Source organism: Lycorma delicatula, chromosome 10 (assembly GCF_047948215.1).
Source record: "Lycorma delicatula isolate Av1 chromosome 10, ASM4794821v1, whole genome shotgun sequence".
NCBI lineage: Eukaryota > Metazoa > Arthropoda > Insecta > Hemiptera > Fulgoridae > Lycorma > Lycorma delicatula.
Genome location: NC_134464.1, coordinates 86,991,363 through 87,017,470, shown reverse-complemented (window position 1 = coordinate 87,017,470; position 26,108 = coordinate 86,991,363). Strand labels below are relative to the sequence as shown.

Here is a 26,108-nt window from a genome sequence, read left to right as displayed (position 1 = left end):
GGAAAAGATTTTTGAAAGTGTATTTTGGAGTGTCGCTTTATATGGAAGTGAAACTTGGACGATCGGAGTATCTGAGAAGAAAAGATTAGAAGCTTTTGAAATGCGGTGCTATAGGAGAATGTTAAAAATCAGATGGGTGGATAAAGTGACAAATGAAGAGGTATTGCGGCAAATAGATGAAGAAAGAAGCATTTGGAAAAATATAGTTAAAAGAAGAGACAGACTTATAGGCCACATACTAAGGCATCCTGGAATAGTCGCTTTAATATTGGAAGGACAGGTAGAAGGGAAAAATTGTGTAGGCAGGCCACGTTTGGAGTATGTAAAACAAATTGTTGGGGATGTAGGATGTAGAGGGTATACTGAAATGAAACGACTAGCACTAGATAGGGAATCTTGGAGAGCTGCATCAAACCAGTCAAATGACTGAAGACAAAAAAAAACTATTAATTTAGCTGGAAAGATAAAATTTAATAAATTTAGATTACAATGAATTTATTTCAAGTATTTTTTACCAGTACCAAATTTTTTTTTCAAATAATTTGAAATAATTACAATATTTTTAGAAATGGATCACGCAGTTTTGTTCTTAAACAAATGAAAAGGATACTAAAAAGAAAAATAAATTCTTTCCCGAAAATTATTTTAAAATAATATGTAAAAATAAAAACCTTTACATTTTTATAACATTATAAAATGATTTACATATATATCTTTATAATCTATATAATATGTAAAAAATATATTCTACCTATGATTCTAAGAATTTAATAAATCGATAGGTGGGCATAAATAAGCAGACTTAGGTAATATAGGGAAGGCCCATGGTCACCGTCTAGACCCAACCTCCTTTCTATGGTTATTTGTACTGTAACAATATCGCAACTTGCCAAGTAGGCCTAAATTACGTACTTCATTGACATCAAACATTCACGGTAAAATGATTTAAATATTGCTTTATTGAACTGAAAGTTGATAAACCGTTAACCTTAATTTTAATTAATTCAATTAGCTAATTAAAAAAAATAAATAATAATTAAATTATAATAAAAAAATCTCATAAAATTAAAAATTAAAAACAAATATAATTTTTTTTTTAATTGTCACAGATTTCTATTTTAAAAACCCCACAAAAATGAAGTAAATATTATGTTAGAACAGGCAGACGAACAAAGAGAGGAGATCAAAACCGGAAAATTTGAATTAAAAAAGATTTCTAGAAAGAAAGTTTTTGAATAAACTTAATTTTCTTAAATTATTAACAATATTAGAGTATTTTTACATCAATTAAAATTTAAAGACCCAGAATTATTTTTAAAGGGCAAACAATAAGGGGGGGGGGGTGCACGTTATTACCACCTTTAACAAAAACAGCAAATCCTTCACTACACCCTGACCCCGAAGGGGAAGACACCTACCTTCTGACGATCTCGGTCTCGCCACACCGCCTCTCCGTTCCTAGTCCTGATAGGCTTTACCGAAGATCGTCTTCTAGATCCTCTAAACTTTCTAACATAATACAGTCATCAGTTTGACATCTGTCAGGATGCCACCGATGCAAATGCCTTGGCAGACATTTCCATCAGTGTATTTACACAACCTACTATCGCCTTCGAATGATTTCTTCCAACCACGACCATCTACCATAACTTACAACCCTTAACTATCAAATTAACCGATTTGCGGAAGCGCAATCCTCGTGCTATCGAAGGTTTCACACAAAAGCTCTTCCTTTATCTTACTTCAATTAGACTGTGCACTTAGTTCGTATTTGATTGAGTCTTTAAACACCATAAATACTATTCTTATACCAACAAAACAAGTGTTGAAAACAACGACAATTTTGTCCTATGATTCAATTTACTCAATGTCCTCTTTATTTATTTAAAAATCAAGAAACAGATTCACAAATTTAATAAGCCTCTAATGAAACATACTCTATCTTTTTCTGCTCTGATCCGCTTTCGGAAGCTAGGTCAATGCCTACACCCTCCCACACCGTACAAGTGACTATAAAAAAAATTACGTATTTTTTCTAAAATTCTGATGGAGAAATTTACTTGAAAATTTATAAACGAAATTATGCAAGCGGAATCATATAGACAAACAAACAATTAAAACTGTTATTTTTAGACAGCGATATCTTATCTAACTTGATTTAAATTCTTTTTTTTAATACATAAACATGAAACACTTTAGAATTTATTCATGATATGAGAAAGAAATAATATTAGGAATTTAGTTTTTTTAGCAGTTAAGAAAACAAACTGTTTAATAATAATTATCGTCGACTAGCACCTAACATTTTGTTAAGATTTTAAACAGCTTGTTATAATTTTCTTTTTTTGGATGATTAATTCACCATTAAGCTTCGAAACTTATACATTGAAATATGAAATGGAAATAAAATGTAGCGTATGAAAAATGCCATGCCTGACGGGGTTTCGAACTCTGGGATCTCCGGATGAAAGATTGAGACACTACCACTCCGCGACGGAAATCGGAGATTTCTTGTGTAAATTATTTATTTATTCTTTTGAATATAACAGACTAACATCTAATTACGGTTATTACGGTAATTACGGATCAGGTTATTTTTTTTTAAGATGGATGAAATGGAGAAGATAGTAACGTGTGAAAAAAATGTAAAGTCTGACCGGGATTCGAAACCAGTAATCTTCTTGGATTAAGATAAAAGACATTTGAAAAATTTTGTTATAGGTATTCATTGAAATACACCTGTATTTTATAAAAAGGAGATTAGAATAGGACGTGGTTCAGTCTACAAGATATTAGTAATATTTTAACTTAATTGATTTGCTTTCCGATTGAACTGATCACAGTAAGAAGTCCAAACAAAGCCTTTTTAATTTGTCTTATTTTATAAATACAGATAAATTTTTTTTTTTATAGCTTTTGAAATAGCTTTCTTTTTTACTTTTTAGGCTACAGCTCTATTGCTGTTGCTGCAGCGTTGTTATATACAAGATCCCTTGTCCAAAAAGGCAGAGTTTTAGAAAGTTTCTCGTATATGTATTGGCCTGTATATTGATTAATATATGTCCGAACTAGCTCAAAATAAATTCTTTGAAAAATGCCTCAAAAAATTTCTATGTGGAAGGCATTAACGGGGTTACATCGTTGACAACTAAAAAACAGCGAAGAACCTTTCATATAGTGCTTGTAGGAAACTGAGCTTTAGAACGATGAATGCACTTAAGTCATGTGGTTAAAGCCGATGTGGCTAAAGCCTTTGACAAAGTTTGGCATAACGGCTTGCTGTATAAACTCGCGCTTACGACGATTCACTGTCGCTAGGTCAAATTGATACGGTCTTATTTACTAGACCGAAAATTTGTTGTACGCGTAGGGGAACAATCTCTTCCACCAAAGACATAACTGCTGGAGTCCCCCAAGGAGCAGTGCTTTCGCCGTTCTTGTACACGGCATACGTCAACGATATGCCACTGTTCGAAGGAGTCAAACAACTTTATACGCAGATGGCACGACATATTATTATGAATCCAGAAGTCTAGATTTCGCGATCGAAAGATTCCAAAGGCAATTGGATCTAGTAGAGCCGCGGCTCGGTATGTGGAGAATCAAGGTCAACGGTGAAAAATCGGTGGCAGTGATCGGTGGCACATAAAAGACACGTGCTCCAGCCAGGCAGCTGGAAATCTCAGGAGAGAAAATCCCCCTTTGGGAAAACAGTCAAGTACCTGGGAGTAGTCCTGGATAAACGGCTTACCTTAGGAGAACATGTTAAATATGTGATCCAAAGGGCAAAAGCCGTCAGGGCCTCACTATACCCTGTACTGAACAGTACCAACCCATATCTACTGGCGACCAAACTGCTCATTTTTCGGCTGTACATCCTGCCGATTCTAACATATGCTTACCCGGCATAGGGAGCTTTTTTAACTCCACACTTCAAAAAAAATTAGAAGCCGTCCAAAACATCGATATTTGGAGCACCATGGTTCGTCAGAAACGCCACTCTTCGCCACGATGCGGGACTACACACCGTATCCGGGGTGGGGGTGACGCAAGCAAGCAGACTGTTCAGGAGAGCGGCCGTGTCCGAACGCGGCCATCTCCGGGACATCTGCCGAGAGGACCCTACTCCACAGGGTATAAGATAACGGCCTCATGTCGTATTAGACGAACCACCGTGAAGAGGCGGTAAGGGAGTCAAAAAATGAGAAACCAGGCTTAGAAGCCTCAATATCGCGAAACCCATAAATGGAAACCGCACGAAAATTCTGGCCGCGAAAATGACCGTTTTCACAATTAAATTTTTCTTAAAACTATAAAAACCTAGACAACACCCCACACCGTCCCACGAAGAGACCACAATTAAATTCAGTCAGCATATGCGACTCCATCCGAAGAACGGGGCGCATTGCTTCCTCCATATAACTAGGTTCCCGGTAGACATATTCCTGCTAGCCTATAAGGTGCTAGAACCGGAAGGACTTCAGCGGACGGACTGAAGGGAAATCACGCCGTGAGTACTAGACTCAAATTCTTGGTCTCCCACGGTCAGACTCAGTAAATAAATTTCACGCTGGTCCAACGCAAATTACCAAATCCGTCCATAAATAAAACTTAAAATTTATAACCGTCAGTAAATAATGCATGAAATCGCCCGGTAATAGAAAGATATAGCAGCAAGGGACATTGTCCAGGCTCTGCGATCTGTAGGGAGAAATATTGAAACTCCCGCCATTCTTGCGTTCCGTTCCGTTCCAAATAATAAAATAATGACGGGTTGTATTAACATAATGATAAAATATTAAAATAATTATATATATATATATATATATATGTTAAATAATTTCAAAATAGTTTAAATGGAGTAAAAGTGATTGTTAAAATAATGTCAGTGTATAATCTAACTGTCATTTTGATCTGACAGTATGTAACTTAATGCTGATAGATGAATCTATATATTACTATTACTATATCATACAGCATTAGAATCACGCAGATTCATTTTTTTTTCTAAAGATGTGGTAATTTTTACAAGGTTACAATCATTTTTCTTTACTTGTCCTAAATTTTTTTTTTTGCAGTATGCCAAAATAATGTTAAGATATTTTCATACATGTTTTTATTTATAAGTATTTAAAAAATAAATCTGCTTTTTATGTTACAAGTCCTTTTAAAGTTAAATAACAAATTTCTGAAATAATATTTTTTTGTGGTTAACCAATAACAAATAATATTTATATTTTGAATTATATTCCTATTTCGTCGCAATAGAAATAGATTATGCAATAATTGTTTTGCATTTAAAAAAAAAAGTTAAGCAATCTTGTGTTACCATTTTAAAATTCACCTTTCTTTTAGTTTATACATACTGCTCGTTACTATGTAGAGAACCCCAAATTTTATTTGTTATTTAGAAGAGAATTTTAGTATAAAAAATTTTATACTAAAATTATTTAATATTTTATTACCTATAATTTTTTCTCCTCCCAAACTCTTTAATAAAATTATCAACAGCAAGTCAATAAAAAAAAAAGTAGATCCCGCACGATCAGGAGAAACAAATCCGGGTTAAAATTTTCAATCAATTTTTTTACATAGCTCACCGGGCTAGTCTAGTGGTTAACTCGTCGTTGCAAATCGATTATTTAACAGCTTATTTTTGAAGTCTTCGAATCCTAGTAAAATCTAGTTGCTTTTATACCGATTTGAATATTAGACAGTGGATATACCGGTGTACTTTGGTGGTTGGGATTCAATTAATCAGTCGTCTCATAAATGGTCGGCCAGAGTCTGTACTAGATTATTTGTATGCCATATATATCATCCTCATCTCATTGGGAAGTCGGGAGGTTACTTATTGTTTACTAACACTGATAAACATAATTTTTGTTTCCTAACATGTGATACATGATTTTAATCTGTTTCTGATCCTGAAAACGAATGTGTACTCGGAATCTACCACCCACCATTTTTGAAAAAAATTATTAATTTTTAATTACAGGTTTTTTTTCATTTTTCAACGTATACTTAGCATTTTACGCTCCTATGTTGTATTTCGTCAGTTAATTTTTTATTGTTTAACATTGCTAAATAATTTCTAAGTTATAAATAAACAATACTAGACAAAGAATTAAATCATAAAAAAGTCACATATTATGAAATCAAATCTAATACTGAAGGGTGAACATTCATGAACAAGATTAATCATGTCTGTGCACGTCAAAACATGAAGCTGAAAACTCAGCTGTGTTGTTTGTATTAAGCACAGGATTTAGGAATGAATTAATTTTTTTCATTCTTATTACTGTATTAAGTTTGTTAAAAATGCAGTGTCTTAATGCCTCGAAATTGTATAAATTATGTAGATGCCTTTTGCTATGTAGGTGGTAAGTTTACCGTAAAATCAAATAGAAAAAACATTACACCTTTAATTAAAAAAGCATATCATTTGTACTTTCAATTTAAAATTGGTGATCAGGATAAGACGTGGGCTCCTCATACAGTATGCCCTAATTGTTCTGTGTATTTAAGAAAATGGCTGAAAGGTACACGGAAGGCTTTGCCATTTGGTGTACTTAAGGGATGGCGTGAACCAAACGATCATGTAACCGATATGTTTAATAAATGTTTCTGGAATTTCTAAAAAAATCTAAACATACTGTAAAATATCCTTCATTGCATTCTGTAATCAGACTTGTACCTCACAGTGAAATTATTCCAGTTCCTGAGCTACCTACGAATATATGTTTCGAAAGCAGCGATGAAGAATCAGGCAGTACTGAAGAAGACAACAATGATTTTGCTTTCGAATTATCTTCCAATAAGCCACATTTCAATCATAAGGTGAATTAAATAACTTGGTTAGGGATTTAAATTTAACAAAAAATCAAGTTGAACTGTTAGGATAAACACTGCAAGGTTGGAATTTACTTTAAAAAAATACAAATATTTCGGGCTTTCGAAGCCGACAAAAAGAACTTTCACAATACTTTATAGATGAAAATAATATGGTTTATTGCACAAATAATGATGAGCTTATGTTGCACTAAGGACAAGTTCGTAAACCTGAGGACTGGCGTATTTTCATAGATTCGTCCAAGTATAGTTTACAAGTGGTTCTACTACACAACGGTAACAAATATCCTTCCATACCAATCGATTATGGTAATAATTTAAAAGAGACATACGACGTGATGAAAGACGTTCTTGAAAAAATAAATTGCAAAAAAATACCTGGAATATATATGGTGATATGAAAGTTATAGCTATTTTGTTAGGCATGCAGTTAGACTATACTATGTGTTTTCTTTGCGAATGGGGCAGCCGAGCCAGGGATAAACACTATGTTATCAAAGAGTAGAAGAAGCGAGACAACCTAACTCCAAATGGGAAAAATATTATTCATGTGCCCTTAATTGAACCCAAAAAAATGGTTTTACCCCCTCACCATATCAAGCTAAGATTAATGAAAAATTTTGTTAAAGCAATGAAGAAAGATTGTCCAAGATTTTTGTACATTAGGCAGAAATTTCCGAATATATTGTGAAGGAAGAATTAAAAAGGGAATATTTGTTGGTCCTCAAATAAGAGAGTAGGTCAAGGATGATGTATTTAACTCAATGCTAAATAATGTAGAAGTTGCAGTTTGGGCATCATTTAAAGACATTTGCAAAAGTTTTCTCGGCAAAAAAAAAATTCAACAATTACCACGATATTGTTAATCAACTTCTTACTTCATACAGAGCTAAGGGATGTAATATGTATTTGAAACTTAATTTATTTGTATTTAAATTGTTCGTCAAAATATCATTATTTTTAAATTTTTTATTATTTTTCCGGGGTAAATTTTCTATAAAATCTAAAAATTCTATATGTGAAAGATCAAAAACATTTTTTTTTCTTTTATGATAGAAATAGAAGATGATTAATAACTTAACTTCATACTAATATATAAGGATCAAATAGGTATTTTACTTCGATATTTTATTTACAAAATATAACATATATGTAAATAAACAGAAAATTTTCAATAACTTTTTTAGTAGATAACGATTGACTGGTAATTCAGTAAATAGTATTCAACCGTCACAAATTCAATACTAAGTTGGAAATTTTATTATTCAACTCAGCTTCCATATTAAAATACTCACGTATTCTCATGGTCTTCAATAGTATGAGTAAGAAAGAGAGAAAAAACACAATGTTGTAATTATCTTTACGTTTAAAGAATATTTTTGTAAACAAATATTATAAATAGAAATTCTTATAAAAAAACGTCTTAACCTTTCATCTAAAAGGTTTCAGGTTCAAATCCTAGCCCGTATGTCATTTTTATGCGTTAAAAAATATCCATTCCATATTCCTATGGAACAAACTTCAAACTTAAGTAACCAATGAATCATGAACAAAAAAGCTTACAAACAGTTGTAGGACTTTCCTGTCATGCGACTAAAGCCGCGTTCCGGGTAAGTCCTACAACTGCGGGTTGTTTCTGATGCTCTGTTTGCACACATAACTTAATTAAAAATATTTATCATTTTATTTAAATATAATATTTTTTTCGTTTATTGAATTCAACTATTCTAACTCGCGCGAGTGTGACGGTACTAACGGCGAAGGTCGGCACTAATTAAACTAATGTAGTTTCACATAGAATAAATTTCGATTACACGGTCAGCAGCTTGGTGTAGGCGTGAGGCTTAATACACCAGATACCGAATCAAACGGGCGATCGAGTTCGTCGAAACCCAGCCATATTGATTTTTTTTTACATTTTAAATATTATGAATTTATTTAATTTACCGCTCACCTGTTATGTCACAACATAGCAGGCGACTATAACAGCATTTTTTTTTTTGGATGGGGGTGCGAATTTGAAAAAAATATTTTTTTGCAAATATTATAATTTTTTTAATTGTTAACAAATGTGCCTAAGAAAAATATGACCTTAATTAGGTGAAATCTCGAGATACTGAGGGTGACCTCTACAGTTCACCCCATTGACCTTTTAAGTTGAAAATTTAATAGCATCAATTTCCCATATAAAGAAATAATCTGACCAATTTTGGTCAAAATCGGTCCAGTAGTTCTGGAGGTGATTTAGAGACTAACACTAAAGACATGTAATATGAAAATTAACATCAGGAAAATTACTATTCTGTTTTTTGGGTTCCTTACGTGTCAAAACATCAAGATCCGGTGAAAACCCCATACACCCAAATTGGACCGATTACAAGAGTTTCCCTTCTACAGCTATAGCTTTGCTATAGCGCTATGTAAACGGGAAATTAAAAGAAACTCGTAAATGAATAATTTTTTGTTTGAAAAAAATATTTTTTGTATAAATTTCACAAATATAAAATGTTGTATTTCACAAAATACATCAGAGAAGTATTCGGATTATTATTTTATTCACAAAAATAATACTATCAGCAAAAGAATAATACAGTTTGTAGAATACAGCAAATAAATTATCCTTGGTACATGAAACAATGTCATTACCTTTTAAATAGGCTTACTACAACGGGTAAAAAAAAATACAAAACCAACAATTTTCTTTTTACAAACTACGAAACCATCCATTAAAACACCGTACATTATACAAAAATTTCCTAATGACAATGGCAATTATGTACATACAAACGCACATGTACACATAATAGATTTTTAACTACGTATTTCCAATAGGTTAAACGTTCACGCACGTAAATATTTGTGTCATGAGTGCACATCCATGTAAAACCATTAAATTTTTATAAAATTAAAAACTATTAAAGGAAGAAGAAAATGTAAAAAACTGTCACCGACCAATATTAAACAAAATATCCTTGACATAATGTAATTAACATACACGTAAAAAAAAAATCAGTGAGCAGGTTTAAAACAAACGTAAAAAATCTAAATTATCGCGTGGACTTCATTTGTTTATTCCAAGTAAATATTTGTTTTGTTTTATAAAAGACCACAAAATATGAAATGTAATTTTTTTTGTGTTATTCATATTATAATGTTTACTTAAATTATTCATATTAGTAAGAAAATGTATAAAATTTTTGTATAATTTTAAAAATCTATGTAGCATTATTTAAAATATTTATCTCTTTTTTTACTGTTGAAAGAAGATAATCTAAATCATAGTTTCTTGATTAAATCGACAATCAGTCCTATCAATATTATCTTTAAATTTCAAAAATGATAGAAATAGACCCTCGCGTATGGTCAAGCTGAGTACAATAATTCACAAAAACATAGTCGACTATCGTTAAAGGTTGATGCATACAGTAGTTCTTAATTACAGAAGTTTTGTAATATTGAAAACCTTGTAAAAATGATATCAAAATACTGTCAACTTGGTAACACAGTGTCCCCTTTTTAAGTGTTATTTTAGTAGGCTTTTCTACCGACCAATCATGAAAACATTCGTTTCAATGCAAGCCAGACAAATTTACTTCCATGAATGTGTACCCTGAAACCTAATTAGTTCATTTTTTTTATATATTATGTTTATTGAACCGAATTTCAATCAATAAACCGATCTTCAGTTTATATATTATTTGGAAATTGCAATACTAAATGCTTTTTACTTCCTTGTACAAAGTACAAGGAAGTATTGTAATCGCGAAAAATTTCGGTTTTCAAATTTCAGCGGAAATATCCATCTTGACCATCTCTGAATCCATTTTTACTAGTTTCGGCGTGACGTCTGTACGTACGTATGTATCTGGCGTAACTCAAAAACGATTAGTCGTAGAATATTGAAATCTTGGATTTAGGACTGTTATAACATCTAGTTGTGCACCTCCTCTTTTGATTGCAATTAACTGGATCAAAAGTGTCCAAAAAAGCCCAAAATCCAAAACATTCGGATTTTGGACCTTTTCTTAACTGCAGTAATAAGCCCTCATTGAGAGCTTTTCAACGATATATCGCAAATGGTACTTATTTTCGTTGGTTCCAGAGTTATAGCGCAATAAAACTTTAATTAATGAAATATTTAGATCTTACAAGAGGAAAGCACATCGGCGAGAATCCGACTTCATTTCCGTTTTTTTTTTTTTTTTTTTTTTTTAATTTAAATATGTTGATATTAATAATTAATTATTAACCTGTGACTGTACAAAAATTTACGATAAATAATAATTCAATAATAACAAAAAAAGGAGAAAGAAAAAAGAAAATATGAAATAAAAAATATATGTAATTTAATAGTCGCACAAGGAAGTCATGTGGTGTCCACATCAATCAGATCTTTTTTGATGAATTAATTCATCATAAAATCTTTAAGTTGTATTTGCGAGTATGGAAATGGAATATTTAGCGTAAGCGAAGTGCCGTGCTTGACTGGGATTCGAACCCAGGGACCTTATATGAAAGGCCGATACTTTACCACTCTGCCACCGAGATCGACGAAATGAAAACATTTATTGAATAAATAAACCTACACGATAATTCTAGACAGATTTCTTTATCTTTCTAAAGGATAAATACAGTTTCATAACATTTTAACGTCAGATATAAGTTGTTAAGTTAATGGGACGGCCTTCCCAAAAATGTAATTATATTTTTATTTTTACGCAAAAGTTAAAAGGTCATCGGATTTGGAAATACTTTACAATTCATTCAAGTTCGATTGGCCTTACTTAAAAAAAATGTTAGTTCTATTAAAATAAAATTATTATTAGCAAATAATTAACTGAATGAAATTGTAGATCCTGTACGACAATTTTGTAATTTTAAACAATTTTTTGCTTATTATACTAATATCTAATGACGACTTTTGAAGAGTAGTAGAATTGGAAGAAAATTTACAAGATTGCTCTTTGAAGTTTGTGAGAATGTAAATCCGTTAGAAAGTAAAAATAACCAGAGAATTAGGTTTACACTATAAGAAATCAAATCCACTGTACTGATTTACAGTTTTTGCTATAAATTCTTTTCCTATACTTACATTTTTATTACTTTTTAATAATGGTACTGATAATTGCTTCAATTTTACCTACTTTTCGAAAAAAGTAATGTTACTTTCGATCACACGATGGGAGTGAAAGGTGAAAATGCGTTTTCTCTACGTCTTGACTATGAGGAGTATGAAAATACCACTCACTTAAATTACGGTTTCCATATACGTCTATGAATAAAACTTTGTGACTCAAATATCTCCAAGACTACTTGATCGATTTCATTGAAATTTAGATATGCAATAGTAATGTATCTGAAGTTGTGCATGTAAAAATGTTATGAAGATTGGTTGAGTTTTTTTTTGAGTTACTCTCAACTTAAGGTCGAAAAAGTTTGAGCGAGGCGAGTTAGAAGTATGATTCGTTATAATGCTGCAAGTTGGAACGTTGACCTTTCTTTATCTGTAGTATCTAGTGTTAGCAATATTAAATTTAAAAAATATATATATAACCAAATTAAACTTAGGTCTTCTTGTGCAAAAATGGGAAAGATTTGTTTTACATTTGATAAATTTTAATAGAGCAACTCGGTTATCGATCCAGGTGGTAACTTTATTCAGTAACGTTTAACTTGGGTGATCGGTAGAAATTTGGTTTATTAGACGTAGCTTTGACTGGAAAATTTCGTTTTTAATTTAAATCGGTGTAAAGTAACTTCCAAAATTATTCTTCCTAAAATGACCCAAGCATATCATCAGTCTATATTGGTATGTAGTATACTATCTTAAATAATACGGTGCTTCTGAGATATAAAGAAAAAAATTGTTCAGGTTAGATTTATCCAAAATTGAAAATTTTTAATTTAATTTAAATGGCTAATTCCGCCGATAATATGAGAATTTAAATTTTAAATCACATTTAAGAATTTAAATTTTTGTTATATTAAAAATTTCAATAGAATAAAAGTATACTTTATTTTAACTGGATTTAAAATTAAAAATATCGTTGAATTATTTTCATCGAAAGGAAATGAATCAGAATTAGACCGACGTGTTCAGAATAATTAAAAAACCATCTTTATACAGTTATTATGGAATAGCTAAAATACCTACTGGCTTAGTTGGCTTCAAAGAAAAAATAGAAATGTTTCTCATACCTCCGAATACAGATAGAGACGTATTAGAAAAATACATTAGTGTTTTATCCATGACTCAGAGCGTAAGCTTCATTTTAAATTTTAGAATTATTTATTAAAATTTTTAAATTTTACCGTTTACAATTTGTACAGTTACCATAAAGCATAAAGGTTCATTGAAGACGACGACGGGATACCTGTTGTTCTTAAGAATGGCTATACCATTTTCAGAGGTGGGTTACGTTTAGCGTCAAGTCCCGTACACTTTAGGTTATGTATCACAGAACATGAAATGGTGTACTGTAAGTAGCAAAAAGCTCCGAAAAATCTTTTATTAAATTGTACCTTTTTCATATTTTCTTACTTTCAAAATTTGAGATCAGGACTTTCCACGCCAGTTCTTTCATCACAATATTTTTGTTAACATAATATGCTGATCTCTTTTTCTGATTTTCCAAATTTATTTGCTCTTTTTTATTCATTACCTCTTGACCAGTGACTTTACTTTTTGGAATTGTGTAGAAATGAGAATAATTTTCTTTCTCGATTCATAAAACTTATTTACAGGTTTATTGAGCTTAGTAAGAATTATTTAATGTTATAAAGAAATTTATTTTAAATAGCTCGAAAAACGGGGAAAAAGCAATAAAATCTCACCAGCTTATCGCTTATCCTACACAATAAACGTAAACAAGCGGTACTAACGGAAATGCATTCTATATGCCTACGCACAAACAAGTTAAAAGAACTTCTTATATTAACATTACAATACGTCTCTGATCGTTTTTTACATACGGATTCTTGGGTCATATAGAAGATCCATTTCCTGGAAAAATCGGTATTGTTGTTTTGATTAGTTCTTCATTTAACAGGAAATGCACATAAATTATTTACTAGTTTATCAATCTGCTTTTTTTCAGAAATAAATTTTATATTATGGAATTGATTAATTTTGCCTATAGCATTTTAACTCATTTATTTGCTCGACAGTTTGATGTTAATCAATCAGTAAATTGATTAACATTGAATTAATGTTAACATTGTAATTTCATTAAATTTGATTTTGACTATTCGACGTTATATAAACATAAAATATAATTACTGATGGCAAATTTCTAATCGATAATTTTAAATTTAAATTTGATTTTATGAAAAAGACAGTATACCATGTTTTAGATTTGATAATTTAACAGTCGAGGTTCTATTTCAAGATTACGGCGATTTGTTTACCGCATGATAAATATAAAATTTACTAGCAACCTCATTAAAATATATATTAATGTGATTTTAACAAATTTACCTTACACCAAAACAAATCGATAAAACAAAGAAAAAAATATGTTGACTAATTTACATTATTTCAATTTTGATAAAGAAATACTCATATTAGAACATGTTGCAATATACATAAAATAATATTATAACATAAATTGTAATTTTTCACGTTGACTAACTTTTTTAAACTGCAACAAGTAGTGCTCACTATTTTATAGCTTGTGTATGTCGTAGTTTTAATCGATAAAAATAAAAGAAATTGATTTTAAATATGACACATTTTAGATAAAATAACTATCTATTTAAAATAATTGAATATAAATTACTTAAAAGAAATAATAAAGAAAAAAAAGATAGGTGTTATAGACAGTATATTAAAATGAGAATTGCTGAGAAAATAATTTATAACAGAAATTAAAACAATATACTGTAATAACGATTTATATATTGCAGTGAAAGTGTTAGTGATAGTACACGTTAGAACAACTAACAGAAGTTAAACGTTTAACAAAAGGCCGCTAGGTTGCAGCAGTACAAAACTACTATATTATAAATAATAATAACGTTCCACTTATATACATTTTAATCTCAGCTTATTTTAAAGTATATGCTAATAGTTCATTATAAATAAAAACACATCATAAAGTATACAAATGGAATATATCAACATAAATAGAACAGTTATTTTATACATAATTAGAAGTAAAGTTTATATGCAGTATTTTCATGTTGTATTTGAACAATTTTTTAAATATATTTTAAACTTAAATAAATAAACATGTCATGAAATTCACAGACCCTATTTGTAACTTTTCTATTTGTAACCTATGCATATATTTTCTATTTGTAACCTTTGCATACTCAGAAACTGGACCTTCATTTTTGGCAAGCACTTAATTCCATTCTGTAAAATAACATTCTGCATTTGGTTTACAGAAACCACATTGCAGAAGGCTATTTGAGTAATTTTTCTGAATATACCAGGCCTGTTAACAATGGATTTTTCAAATTTTCATTCATACACAACATATGAACATAAAAAAGCACTAGTATACAAGCCACCATTAGACCATATTTTGATTTTCAGTAATATTTGTGTTAGAGAAAAAAAATTCTTTGTATTTTCCCAGTAGTTGGTTTTAGGACCACGTAACTCTGGTAATATTAATTAAATTTTTTCAATATTTGTGTACTTTTAAAGGTGACATATCTTTGAGTATTTTAAAAAGCTTATGATTATATTAGTTTATTTATTTAAAACTTATTGCATTCTGAAAATGTGTTAAAACAAAGAAGAAATTTGATACGTTTTGAATCTTATTATAAAAATCGGAGAAATGTGACATAAACTGCTAAAAAAATTTGTGATGTTTATGGATTTGCTACGTTATCAGTACATGACACAAACTTGGTTCAAAAATTTTCAATCCGGAATTTTTATGTCAATGATGCACCTCACTTGATCATCCAATAACTGAAAAAGTCAATTAAATCATAGAAAAGTTGAGCAAGATAGTCACAATATCAATATCAAACTTTAACATCAACCACAAAAAAAAAGATTTTAAATTGTTTGAAGAAAACTGGATGTAAGAAAACTTGATGTTTGGGTTTCACATGATTTAACAATGAAAAATTTAATGAACTAAATTTCTTTTTGTGAATCGTTGATAAAACGGAAAGAAATCAAACTATTTTTGAAATGGGTCATTATGGGTGATGAAAAATGGAACATGTATGACAGGTATATTCCAGGTACATTCAAAAAAATGACTCAAATAGTCTTCTGCAGTGTGGTTTCTGTAAGTCAAATGCAGAATGTTATTTTACAGTATGGAATTAAGTGCTTGCCAAAAATGAAGGTTCAGTTTTTCACTATGCAAAAGTTACAATAATGTAAGGAAAAGATCATGGTTGAAGCAAAGTGAAGCTTATATTGAAAAGATATTAAAATTCCAGGATTGATGAAAAAAGTGATACTGTTTGTGTGTGTGTGTGTGTGTGTGTGTGTGTGTGTGTGTGCACATGTAGGATTGTAAAGGAATTATTCATTATGGGTTGCTGCCACCTGGTCAAACAATTGATTGAAATCTTATTGTCAACAATTGAAAGTATTATGCCAAAAAATCAAGATGAAGAAACCAGAATTGATCAATAGTCATCTTCCATCTAGATGTCATCTTCCATCACAACAAAACCTGCATATTTGGTGCATTTGTTTCAGTTTCAGCAGAACTCTCTTAATGATATAAAGTTGGCTTCAAAAGAGTGCTGTGAAAAACACTTATCTCTGTTTTTCATTCAGAAAATACAGAATTTCTACATTAATGAGACTATGATTTTTCTTCAAAAATGGTAAAATGTGGTCAGTCAAAATGACACATATTTTCTTTAATAAACTTCATTTCAAATATAAAAAAAACCTCGTTTTACTTTTGTGTTAAAATACAAAGAAAAGTTTTTCTCAATGCTTTATTATAAAAATAGGTTTTTCTAGCTAATGATTGATTTTTTTGACAAACCAAAAAAATATCTTAATGAATTTTTACTTATCATCGAAGCAATTTCCCTCTACATTTTTTGACGGTTAATAAATTCACTTTTCACTATAATATCTTTTAAGATTTAGAACTACCATTATCAGCAGATTTCGGATATTTCAAATTAAATTTATTTTCTGCAGCACTCATATTCACATTAGTGGGTGAGGTATAATACTTATTAGTTTGAACCAATTTATATCAGGAAATAAAACTTTATTAAAAAGGAATCAGATTTGAAACAAAGTTTTTTTAATGAGAAAATATTTTAATTTACCCCATGAATTAAATCTGTAACTGAAATATAGTTATCACCAACCTTGAGCTTCCCACATTCCTAACAAACACTGATAAAACAGTTTTAGCAATATCCATAAATTATCATGATATTAAAATTTGGTTTAAAAATAACAAAAAAGGCTCACTTTAAAAAATGGCCAACGATGGTTCATAATAATTCCTTCATCAGTAGCCTATCTCTGTGGCAGAATGGTGGAGTCTCAGCCTTTCATCCGGAGGTCTCGGGTTCGAATCCTGATTAGGCATGACATTTTTCATCCACTACAAAAATTCCATTTCCATCTCCCATGGACTAACTTCAAGCTTATGTGGTGAGATCATCAAGTTAAAGAAAAAAGAAAAAAGTTACACTGGTAATTTTTTTTTTTAATAAAACAAACTGACAATATGATTCTGAATAGTATACTTGATCTGTATCATGTTTGTTCATTTAATATTTCTATTTAGTCAAATTTGATATGTTTGTAAATTACATATTTTTCAATAGTATGACTTCTACAAGGTAGGAGTAACATTTTCATTCAATAATTAATGTTCTGTTTGTGGTGTCTAATTTCTAGAGGATAATATTCAAAAGATTATTTATATTGTTGAATGTGCTTTTAAACGTTTTATTTGTATGAGTGAGTGAATATACATCTAATCTGTTCAATGTACTATTTATTATAGTCGAAACAGTGAAAACTCCACCCTACAATGGTAGTTTTCTTTACTATTCTACGGCAATGTCATATATTATTGTGAAAATGCTTTGCTGTTGTTTACCAGTAAATTGCCTTTGCAGATATTTTTCCTTTCTTTCTCATTTCTTTTTTTAATCTGCCCATCTAGTCATGGCAGTGGCTGGGATGTTTATTAGAATTTTTTTTTGTTTGTATTTATCAAGATACATTGTATTCAGTTTGTGGTTTTGAGATTAATATGGTGGTTTATTTCTTAACAATTTTGGGAATTTGGTATGAATATTGTTGAATGGTTGTTAGTATAGTATAGTATATTTTCTATTACTAGCTGTATTTTATATTTTGTCATTCATTTTACATAGCATATTGTCTATAAGTGTAGGTGAGGAGTGACTAATATGTGCTAGATGTTTTATTATGTTGAATTTTTCATTGTAGTTGTCTCTGACAAGGGTGTGTGTATTAGGAAATGCAACATGTAAGAAAAAGTTTTATGGCTCCATATCTGTATTGTGTGGGTGATCAAATTTATTGTTAATAAATAAGTGTGTCAGAGATTGTATTGCAATACAAACAACTTAAAAAAAAACTGATAATTGTAATCTTAACCATTAACTAGTCAGTTAAGATTTATTTACTGCGGTATGATAGAAAAATAAAAAGGGGGAAAATTTAGACAATTTTCACTTACTTTCATTTTAAATGCTATATATATATATATATATATATGAGGGTTATTTTTTTTCAAGGTTATTTTTTTCAAATTTTGGTTTTAATTTTACAAAATTAAAACCACAGTGAAAATAAAAAATTTTTTATTTGTAACAAGTACTTACATAGTTACGCTATTTCTCTACATAGTCGCCACTCTGATTTAGATATTTGTCATAGCGTGGTACCAACTTTCCAATACCCTCGTCGTAGAATGGAGCCGTGTGTGTTTTCAGCCATGTTTCTACACTGGTCTACAACTCGATGTCTGTGCCAAAATTTTGTCCTCCTAGCCAGCATTTCATGTGAGTAAAGAGGTGAAAATCAGATGGAGCCAAGTCTGGGCTGTATGGTGGGCGAATAAGAATATGCGGAGAGGAATGCTGTCATCAGGCATTGTCTTTCTCCATGACAATGCTCAGCTGCACACTGCAGCTGTAAAAAAGAAGCTCCTGCAGCGTTTTCGTTAGGAAGTGTTTGATCACCCACCATACAGCCCAGACTTGGCTCCATCTGATTTTCACCTCTTGCTCACATGAAACGCTGGCTAGGAGTACAACATTTTGGCATAGACATTGAGTTGCAGACCAGCGCAGAAACATGGCTGAAAACACAGGCAGCTCCATTCTATGATGAGGGTATTGGAAAGTTGGTACCACACTATGACAAATGTCTAAATCGGAGTGGCGACTATCTAGAGAAATAGCGTAACTATTTTATTTGTAACAAGTACTTCTTGTTACAAATAAAAAAAATTTTATTTTCACTGTCGTTTTAATTTTGTGACCGATCGGACCTTGAAAAAACAATAACCCTCGTGTATATATATATATATATAAAATGTTAATTATTTGCATACTTTATGCTTAAAAATAACTTAAATGCATGATTTCATAATATCTAAAATACTGTGCTAGTAATAAAATCCAGTGGCATACATAAAGTTGAAAAAGGAAAAACATTGAGATGGTGGTGAGTAAAACCTACTGAAAGGAGAAAGGTAGGTGGAGCTGGTTTTGAACTAATGCCCAAGTGATAAATTATAAGCACCAGACTGATAGGACAATGACAGAAAGTGATTGGACAAGATTGCAATGATATGATTTTTAACATTTAGACTTTCATATCAGCATAAAATTACAATAAAAAACTAGTCAAAAAGTAATTAACTGTTATATGGAATAAATTTTATTCTTACAACTATATATACTCTTTCATTTTCTGTAGTGTTGAAATATATTTATTCCTACAAATTCCTTCAAGTTTAGCAAATTGAATTTTAGCAACAGAATATAATTATTTTGTGCAGTGCAGTTAATAATTAGTACTACTTTTTTAAAGATCTTTTTAGGTTACATTTATTATATACAGCCTCTTTAACATTTTTCCATTTTAATCTTTCACTGACTTCATCCAGTTTTCCCCTCAATTTCTTCAATATAATCATTCCGTCTACTCTTAGATCCTTCTCTTTCTCTTTCCCCAATTAAGGTAGGGTCTCCATTTTAGAATTTTCCTAACTCAACTTCCTGCATCTATTCCTGCTACATGACCTGCCCATTTCAATTTTGTACTGGGTATTAATTCTCTTGTACTGCTTACTCTAATCTTATTCTCTTTTTTCACTTTTAACTTTAGATCTAAAACTGATCTCTCCATAGTTCTCTAAGCCCTTCTCTATAATTTTACCTTCTTTATAATTTTCTTTGCAATTGGCCATTTTTCTGATACAAGGTCATCACAGATGTTGTTTTCTATATTTATTTAAAAGATTTGTTCTTTTTTTTTACATATCTTGCTTAATAATACTCATTTAAATTTTCCAGTTCAACACAATTCTATTGTATTCTTTTTCTTCATCCTAAAGAGTTCTCTCTACAGACTCACTCTCTGACTTAAATTTTCTACCAGTCACCTTCTTTTCCTTATCCTTGACCCCTTTTGCTTCATCCTGAATACATCAGGTGTAGGTTACATCATAGGTACACCATACTGAGAATGCTGGAACCTGTAGAGCCATGCACCCTTGGAGTTATTTAGAATAGGCGAAACCTGATTATTATTGTATCTAATTTTTAGAAAAAGTTTAAATAAATGGCAATAAAACAAAAAGTAATAACTAAAATAGAAATCTCTTAAGACAGAGAAATAGAATAATTTTATACTGAACATCGACAAATTTTAATAATCCTGCAGTAAAAAATAAGGATGAATGAAGATGTAATTATATATAATGATAATATAATTATACATTTATCTGCCCTGAAGCAGGTCCTTTGCATCACATCCATCTTTATTTTCTTCATTTTACTTAATTTAATATTTTTTTCTTAGAGATAAACACAATTAAAACATGAATAATATTAAATCCCATTAAAAAATTAATCCCAATTAAAAATTAATTAGGTAATTTAAATTTCCAAATGATGAAATCAACTGTAAAATACATTATAAAAATTATTGAGAGTACAATACAAATTAACTGTCTAGAAAAAATTATTAACGTTATCACTGAAATTTTGTTTCTCCTTTTCAATCGATACTCTTGTTATTTATTAAAGTATGTTTGATAATTCTTGAGTGAAAATTGATTTGATATTCACAATAAAAACTGCAGTATATTTGTGTTAACCACAGATACAAATTTTATCAATAACATAGATGAAACTTTTGTCTACAATATTTCCTTACTTTATTTAGGAATAGCTTTTTGTATGACTGTGATATTTGAATAGGAAACCATTTCATTCCTCATTTTTCTTCGTTATTCAAGCATGTTTGTTATTCTTGATGACGGCTGTTCATATAACAGGAAATTATATTAGATTAATGTCAAGTTGTTTAAAACCATTATTATTATGCGATTTAACAGACATGAATTAATGATACAAATTAATTAGAAACACATTTAACACGGGGTTCAAATAATCATATTTAAACAGTTATGGAATTATATTTGTTATATATATATATATATATATATATATATATATATATAAATTGATATATAAAACAGTTTTAAAAATGATCATTATTTGCAGTATTAGTTTACCTAAATATAACCCAGCTTTTCATTAAAATTAAGCTCTAATTTAAAACTCTTGAAATATATTTTAAACGCGATATGTGAAAGATTTAAAAAAATTAAATAAAAATATAAATACAGAAGAAGCCTTTGTCATGAATTAAATTGTCATTAATTATTTTATTATTTAAAGGACTACTATTCGGTACGTACAATCATTAATTTTTCACTGTTTTAGTTGTTTGATAGAACATTTCGTCTACCCTAAAAGATACAGAAAGTTCTTTGGTGATATTTCTGGCTGCAAGTAACGATTTTTTTATATTAATGGGAACTTAATTTTTTACTTTATCAATCTTTATCTTTATCTTTATCTAATCTTAAATTTCATTTGCAATTTATTTTACTATAACGGTAATTGGTTACCGATATTAACTAGTGTATTGATATTAACTCAGTAATTGTAAAATAAAACCTAATAATAAGCAGAAATTTAAATTTAAAACTATACACCTGGCGGTTTCATTGATTAAAGTAAAATTAATTTAGCGATTTTATATACAGACTAAAAATTAATACACTCATTTTACGTTTAAGAAGTTTGTTATAAAAATGAAAAAAAAAAAATCGTATTTTTGGGTTAATAAAACATCTATTGGTGAACATGTAGAAATAGTAGTATAACAATGCAAAATCATGCTTCCAGCAGCAGGTTCCGCGGTAGCCGTGATCGTATAGTGGTTAGTACCTTGCGTTGTGGCCGCAATAACCCAGGTTCGAATCCTGGTCACGGCAATGGAACATTTTTTTTTTTAGTTTTTTTTATTTATTGAAAATTTTAATTTTATGAAACCAAATCTTTTAATAGTAATTTTTTACTTATATTTATATTTTTACAGTAGATTATGAAAACAGAATTTTTACCGTATACGAATATCAGCTATAGAGAACTAATAAAGAAACAGTTTCTTCCTTTTTTTTTAAGTTTTGTTAAGTTAACATTGTCAAGGAATTTGTGAAGGTGTAGTACGTATCACCTAAATTTTGATATTTTGTATAAAACTCTTTTTAATAAAACTTTCTTTACAAAAATCTTAAATTACAATAATTTGTAGAAAAAGAAATTAATTTATAATTTGTCATAATGATAACGTATGGAAACTAACATTGACAACATAACATTTAGAAAAAAATTGTTCAATCTGGTAGGATGAGATAGTAAATAAGCTGTAAATAAAGTCTAGTTAAAAAAAAATCAAGTAAGTCGGCGCCAAATGAAACATTACTTTCAACTTACTAACCATTTAATGTGAATATACTATTTTTAGATTTTAAATAAATCTCAGATATTAAAATAAATAAATGAGATCAGGCTATATATATATTTGTCGCGGCTTCGCCCGCGCTATATGGTTACTTGTGTTTCCCGTCGCGGTCAGGGGATGTTTAGCCGGTCAGGACTCGCTTCCCGTCTAGCCAGAGGGCTCTGCCCCCTAAACAATACACTACATGTATTATAATTTCTTCATAGCAACAGTTTGATTAGTACAGGCCTTTGAGTGATCGAAGAATTTGGATTTCAAAACAGTTGGCCATCATATCACAAATATTAGTTATAACCTGTTACCCGTACTTTGTACGGGTAAAAATGTATTTTTCCTGGTGCTTATCGACAAACACCACTAGAAGGTGTTTCGTACTTTGTCATTTTTTTAATTACTTTTATATTTTTTGTCAAGTAACTGGAGGCAGATGCAGCCAGTCGCGTCGTACATACAGTACAGTGCCTGTGTTAGTTGAGCCGCTGCGCCGCTCAATTAAAAAAAATTACTCAACCAAAAATCAAATTTGTACCTTTACCGAGAAATTAAAAAAAAGTCAGGTTTCAAAAAAAAAAAATTCAAAATTAATTTTAACCCTTTAAACTCGGGATTTCAAAAAATCTACAAATTAGTTTTTCGATATTCTCATGAAGATAGACATACCAAAAATTCAGTTGATATCTTCTCTTATTACCGAGAAATTAAAAAAAAAGTAGTAAATCTCATTGTTACTCCGTTTTAACCCTTAAAACTCGGAATTTAAAAAAATCCTTTCTTAGTGTCCACTTATACCGCGAGAAGAACATACTGTGTATGTATACAAATTATCATCAATTTATCTTTAGTAGTTTTTGCTGGGCGTTGATGAATCAGTCGGTCAAGACTTATTTTTTTTTGTGTATATACAAGTAAATATACCGAGTTCGTATAATGACCATCCAGAATATTCTGGGTTCGAATCCCGGTCTCAATCGGAATTTTTTCACGCACAAAATTTACTTCTTGTAGTTAAAAAAACAATTACGGTAATTTTTATTAGGCGTAATCTGCAAATACCAGGGTTAGAAAGATAAAGAGAAATTTACAAACCAGTTAATTTAGAACTTGTACTTTTTAATGTAGTTTTTGACAGGGTACATCAAAATATATGAAATCTGGGGAAGAAAATATTTTTTTAAACTTTTTATGATATTACAACCTTTTTAATACTTCTAAACATATATTAATAAAAAAAAGACAAGAACGGAATAACGAAAGGTAAAATAAAATAATGCCAGACTATTACATAGAACCGAACAGGAGATCAGTGATGTAGAAACCAATACTCCAAACAACACTAAACCAAACAGGTCACCTTACTTAGGCATATTTATAAGGTACTTTCTCCCTGTTTATAAAATAATAGGGAAAGTAAAATATCGTAAAGTACATGTAATAAATTTTGAACAAGTTTTTACGTAAGGCTATACAAATAATATCAGCGAGATTTCATATTTTTTTCACTATCTTTCCAATAAATAGTATAACTTATTGTTACATGAACACACACATATTCACTAGTCGTGCTAAAGCAATATATGAACAGCTGTTCAATAAATGAAAAAAATAAATAACACTGCTGATATTTTTAATTAATTATTTTATTTAATATTATATATTAAGCTTTAAAATAAAACAAGTAATAGGGTTAAGAAAAAAATATATCAAGTTATCTTACACAATATAACGAACACACACACACACAAACACACACACACACACACACACATATATATATATATATATATATATATATATATATATATGTAATATATATAATGAATATATATATGAATATATATAATATATATAATGAAATAATGAATCGTTTAACAATTGAACAAATCTGATGTGGACACCACATAATTTCCTTGTACGCCTATTAAATTACATATACACATTTTTTAAAATGAAAAGTACATAAAATTTTATTTCATTAATAACTTTTGATATTTTTTCATATCTTTTTTTTTATTGTTATTATTGAATTATTATTTATCGTAATTTTTTTTTACAATGAGAGGTTAATAATTATCAACAAATCAATATATATATAAATTAAAAAAAAGTTAAAAAAAAAGAAAAAAGCAGATGAAGTCTGATTTGAATCTATGTGCTTTCCCCTTGTAAGAACAAAATATTTCATTAATTAAAATTTTATTTGGTTATAATTCTGGAACCAATGAAAATAAGTAGCGGTTATGATATACCGTTGAAAAGCTCTGAATGAGGGCTTATTACTGCAGTTAAGAAAAATTCCAAAATCCACTTTTTTTTTATTTTGGGCTTTCTTGGACACTTTTTATCCAGTCGATTGCAATCAAAAGGAAAGGTGCACAACTAGATGTTACAACAGTCCTAAATCCAAAATTTTAATATCCTACGGCTAATCGTTTTTGAATTATGCGACGTACAGACGTCACGCTGAAAAAGTCAAAATGGATTCAGAGATGGTCAAAATGAATATTTCCGTTGAAATCTGAAAACCGAAATTTTTCACGATACAATACTTCCTTTACTTCGTACAAGAATATAAAAAAATACCGAATTAAAATACATATGATAAAGTAATGGTAGAACTGTCTTTCTACTGGTTAAACAGTTGTACATTGGTATACAGTATTTGTCTATGTTTATTATTTTTGACGTGTTGTAAGCAACTCGTTATTATGTATCACATTAGTGAGTGATTATCCAGTAAATTATCATTTTAAAATTAATAAAATAATTAATTAGTAATTCTATTTTGCTGATACTGATAAATTAAAGAATAAATGAACACTTTTTGAAGGTGTATTGATTTTTAAGTATATTGAGCATTTTTATTCGGGCGTTATATTATTATCGAATAATAAACGGGAAACCCACCGGGTTGGTCTAGTGGTGAACGCGTCTTCGCAAATCAGCTGATTTCGAAGTCGAGAATTCCAACGTTGAAATCCTAGTAAAGGTAGTTTACTTTACTAGATCGTGATTTGAATACTAGATCGTGGATACCGGTGTTTTTTGGTGGTTGGGTTTCAATTAACCACATATCTCAGAAATAGTCGACTTGAGACGGTACAAAACTACACTTCACTTACACTCGTACATATCATCCTCATTTATCTTCTGAAGTAATACATGACGATATTCCTGAACGCTAAACAGGAAAAAAATAAAATAAAATAAAGGAAAAATGACT

General features: G+C 29.9%; 1 protein-coding gene and 1 non-coding gene across 2 annotated transcripts in view; both read left to right on the top strand.

Moving 5' to 3' along the window:
• The window catches only part of LOC142331257 (uncharacterized), a 120,022-nt gene that overhangs the window by 39,350 nt on the left and 54,564 nt on the right, over positions 1-26,108 (top strand). The gene's annotated exons all lie outside the window — the stretch shown is intronic.
• Positions 22,287-22,358, top strand: TRNAH-GUG (transfer RNA histidin (anticodon GUG)). The gene has a single exon. It is a non-coding gene; the product is annotated as a tRNA-His (tRNA).